The sequence below is a fragment of the Cibotium barometz genome, chromosome 4 (genome assembly GCF_041138505.1).
Source record: "Cibotium barometz isolate CiBa-2024 chromosome 4, ASM4113850v1, whole genome shotgun sequence".
Lineage (NCBI taxonomy): Eukaryota > Viridiplantae > Streptophyta > Polypodiopsida > Cyatheales > Cibotiaceae > Cibotium > Cibotium barometz.
This window is the reverse complement of record NC_141049.1, coordinates 35,403,863-35,408,862: the sequence shown is the minus strand read 5'-3', so window position 1 is coordinate 35,408,862 and position 5,000 is coordinate 35,403,863. Positions and strand designations below refer to the sequence as shown.

General features: G+C 45.8%; 1 protein-coding gene and 1 pseudogene across 9 annotated transcripts in view; one reads left to right on the top strand and one right to left on the bottom strand.

The window, feature by feature from the left end:
* Nucleotides 1-5,000, bottom strand: part of LOC147639199 (callose synthase 10-like) — a 251,362-nt gene that overhangs the window by 239,451 nt on the left and 6,911 nt on the right. The gene's annotated exons all lie outside the window — the stretch shown is intronic.
* On the top strand, nucleotides 1,590-4,925 carry LOC147639200 (uncharacterized; annotated as a pseudogene).

Sequence of the window (5,000 nt, the reverse complement as noted above, 5' to 3'; positions counted from 1 at the left end):
ACGACTATTCGCTCTAGAGACATGCCTCTTCATCAAGAGCCACACTCCTTCGACGACTGGTCACACCCCTTCACTCTAAGATTGCAACTCTTCATCCAATGGTTGCAGCTATTCGTCCAAAGGATGTGTCTCTTCACCTAGAGTCATGACTATTGGTCATGGGATGTGTCTTTTCATTCGTGTCTCTTGGACTCCTATATAAGGAGCCTGTTGTATCACAGTTTCAATCAATCAATCAAACATCTGTGTTCAAGTTTACTTTCAGTTTCAGTCTTAAATACACAGATAAGTGGATGAAATACTAAGTAATAACAGTAATCCTCACAGTGGTATTAGAGCAAAATTTTTTCCCGGGCCTACGGTTGTGAGCCTCTCACCCTCTCCGCTCTACTCCCCTACCTGGCGTTGTATGGAAGCAGAAGAAAGATGGAACCTATATCTACGAGTATGAGGTAACCTAAACCTTCTTTCTCAATTCACATATAGAAGACAGATGCATAGATGTGTGTGTGGCGTACCCGGTGAGGAGATTTCCTGCTGGTAGCCCTTCGTGTGCCTCTTCATCGGGTTGTGCCCTTTCGTGCATGGGTTCGCATCCCTTCACACGAACGGTCATCAAATCAGCCCGGCAGGTACCCCTTCACCTTGGCGGCACCTCTTCGCTATGCCCCATGGCTGCACACCTCTTGGCCGCTTGAGCAATAAGCGCTATGTTCTACAATTCAGCCAGCGCAGCCCTTCGTGGGTTTCATAAACGGCGACCTTTCCCAGCCGGCCAGCCCATTAATTAACGGGCGGCCCTTTTTATTAATGGACGTGCCCTTTCGATAAGTTTTTTTTTTTTTAAAACAAAAGCGAATATGGGGCCAGCGCAACGAATTAGTCCGCCGGCCAGCCCATTCGCTCCTCTTTCACGCTGCTCGAGGAAAGGTCCTGCCACGCCAGGGACTTCTCTCCACTCTGGCACACATTCCCCTTCTCAACCAGGCGTCCAATGGAACCCAACAGCAATCAGCCCGCGCCTTACATCTCGTACATAGACGAGGTCCCGGAAGCCATATTGCCCGAAAATCCTCGCCCAGCCCCGGAAATAATTATTATACCCGATACACCCACACCGGAGCCCGCCCCATTACCCGAACCCGAACCTGTTCCGGCTCCAGTTCATGTACCAGGTCCCCTGGACTTTTTATTATACGTCAGTCACCGCCACGCCACTCAATTCCAGGCGTGGGTGATCTGGCATATTTACCTGACGTGTCCAGCACACCATCTTGCTCATTACGAGTTTATTTTGGGACAGTACCCACATCTTGCATATTTCCTGGACGAGTGCCGTGTGGGTGCAGTAAACCGGATCATCTCGCTTCAGCCCTTGGTTCGAGTATACAGCGAGCTCATTGTGCCAGATTACACTCCATTAACCCCTGCAGAGACACCTCCTCTCGACGAGGTGGAAGACTCTGAGCCTTCGGAGTTAGGCTCCAATTTCTTAGCAGAATTGGGAGACGATTCACTGTCACTCTCTCCTCCAGCAGTACCACATATTTCACCAGCTTCTTTGCGCTACTCACTCTAGCAACTCCAACATGCCATCTATCTCAGAGGAAGAGGGCCAGCAACAAGACAAGCAAATGCAGGCCATTACATCATTACGCGAGCAGATGGAGACACTTCCGCAGACTTTTTCGACAAGTCTCTCTACCATCAGCAGACGACTCGACCAGTTGCAGCGGCCCCATCCAGCGCGCACACCAGCCAGTGATCCACAACCATCTTCTTCAGAGACTTCGGTAGCAGAAAATGACGATGAACCAGATCCAGCTGTCGAGGTAAACAATGCAGAACTCCAACTTCTTTATAAAATATTTAATGCTGCACAAAAAAAGAAACTCGATGTCAAACTGCCTGCCCCTTATAATGGTCGCCGCGACAAGCGCGTGCTTGACCAATGGATATTCAAAATGGAGGTATATTTGACTAATACCGATTTGGTCGAAAGCAAGAAGGTTGCTTTAGCCAGTTCACTACTCCAGGATACAGCACTTCTATGGTGGCAACGACGTGTTGCAGATGGTAAGCACACTCCTACTTGGGATAAATTCCGGCGCGCCCTCCGCAAGGCCTTTGAACCTGCCAGTGCGGACTACCATGCCCGGTCTGCTCTCCGCAGCCTGAGGCAAACAGGATCCTCAGCCGCGTATATCACAGAGTTCCAACGTTTAACTCTGGAAATTGAGAGCCTCAGCCCCGCTGACAAGCTACACAGCTTCATCGATGGGCTTGAACCCAACTTACAGGAAGATGTGCAGAAGTTTAACCCTCTCACCATAGATGCTGCCATTGCCTACGTAGAGCGCCTTGGAGATCTATGACGACAACCCAGGACATCCTTCTTTGGCAATCGGTCCTCAAACAGTGCTCGTTTCTCCCAGCACAATCGCAGAGGAAATTTATCTCAACCTGAGTCTCAATATTCCCAATCCTCTGGTCAGCAATCTACTCGGCAACAGCCCTTTCGGCCTAGATTTTCAGGTCAAGCAGCAACCTCCCAAACAGGATCCTCTTCCAACAACAACAATCGGAATCGAGGACGCAACTGGCAAGGTCGCCGACCCAACAATCGCCGCAATTTTCGCCACGATACCTCAGCAGGTCAGCAAGCCTCTACATCGGCACCTTCTACCTCTCAAGCCAACCCTCCAGGTCTTTGCACAATTTGCAATGGACCACACAGGTGGTATGAGTGCCCAAAGCGTAATTCTCGCCAGAATTCCAACATGGAATGTTGCCCAGAAGGTGAACATGGACATCCTCATCATCCTTCTGCGCCAGAAAAAGGCAAGCAGGTGGTTCATGCAGTGCGAGTTTCTAAAGTTGTCAGTGCTTTAATGCTGAATGCCCACAACCATACTTCAGTGCCTGTTAACCTTTCCAATCAAGTTTTGAGCTTATTGGGATTTATTGGCGAGCATCCTATCAATGTTCTTGTTGATAGTGGATGCTCAACTAATTTTGTGGGAACTACTCTCGTCAGCAAGTTACGATTACCTACTCAGCAGAGTGCAGAAGTTTTCCAAGTGGAACTTGCAGATGGTTCTTTCTTGCATTGCAGCAAACGGATTCAGCAGTTGCATTTTCAGATTCAGGATTATCAGGATCAGCTGAATTTCTCTATTATGCCCTTGTCACACTATGACATGATTCTTGGACAGTCTTGGTTATATGAGTTGATCAGCTTTCGAGATCATTCCATTCGACTTTATCATAATCATCGAGAAATGGAATTACGAGGTCTGTTTAATTCTAAGCCGATTACTGTGGTTTCTGCTATGCAAATCAAACGCTTAGTGCGTAAACGCGACAGCACTTCTGCCTTAGTTATGTTGCGAGAAGCAGAAGACCATACAGTTGACCAATCGGAATCCTCGCCATCAGATATGTCTTATTTACAGCAGCCCTTCTTTCAACCTTATATGGATTTATTTCCTGACGAGCTGCCAACGACATTGCCTCCTCGACGTTCTGTAGATCATACGATTGATCTAATCCCTGGACAACCACCGCCAGTTCGAGCTCCTTATCGAGTTTCTTATTCAGAATCTCAAGAAATTCAGAGACAATTGGCAGAGTTGTTGGATAAAGGTCATATACGTCCAAGCAAAAGTCCTTTTGGTGCTCCAGTTTTATTGGTCAAGAAGAAGGATGGATCTATGCGACTTTGCATTGATTATCGTGCCCTTAATAAGCAGACAATCAAGAATAAGTTTCCCTTGCCTCACATCGATGAGCTCTTTGATCAGTTGCTTGGTGCAAAGGTATTTTCGAAGATTGAGCTGAAGTCAGGCTATCATCAAATCAGGATTCGAATTGGAGATGAGTATAAGACAGCTTTCAGAACAAAGTATGGACATTATGAATTTTTGGTCATTCCTTTTGGGTTAACCAATGCCCCAGTTACTTTCATGACTTTGATGAATGACATCTTTGGTCCTTACTTGGATAAGTTTGTCATCGTTTATCTGGATGACATTTTGGTCTTCAGTAAGACTTTAGCAGCTCACAAGCAGCATTTGCAGATTGTCTTCGACGTTCTCCGTACGAATGTCTTGTACATCAACAAGAAGAAGAGTCAGTTTTTCAAAGATCATGTGGAATATCTTGGACACATCATCTCTGGACATGGTATTGCAGTTGATCCTAAGAAGATAAAGGTCATTGTTGATTGGCCTTTGCCATTTACAATTTTTGATGTGCGATCTTTCTTGGAATTAGCAAATTTTTACCACACCAAGGTTCACAAGTTCTCAGATATTGCTGCTCCTTTGACGGCCCTTACAAAGTTAGATAAATTACACTGGTCACTTGAAGCTGAAAAGTCCTTTAATGATCTTAAGCATGCGTTGACAACTACGCCTGTTTTGGCTATTGCGGATCCAACTCAGCCGTTTGACGTCATGACCGATGCTTCGGATAGAGCATCTGGAGGCGTTCTTATGCAGAATGATCGTGTTATTGCTTTTGATAGTCATAAATTTTCGGCTATTCAAATGCGATATCCCATTTATGACAAGGAATTTTTGGCAATTGTTCATGCTTATAGAACATGGAAGCATTATCTTCTTGGTGCAGATTCAGTGGTTAAGACAGATCATCAGTCTTTGACTTACATCTTTACTCAGGCAGTGATGAATCCTCGTCAAGGACGATGGATTGAATTTTTGGCGAATTTTCACATGGCGATACTCTATGTTCCTGGATTACAGAATGTGGTAGCAGATGCTTTGAGCCGCATGCCTCGAGCTACGAACTTTGCTATCTCAAATGTGCAGATGGAGATTCCTGCATGTTTTAAGCATGAGTATTTGACAGATAGAGACTTTGGAGAGCTCTCAAATCTCTTCATCCTACTGTTGCAGAAATGAATACGTTTGCCGCATATACAATTGCAGATGATTTACTTTATTACTTAGATCGCATTTGTGTTCCTCACAATGCAT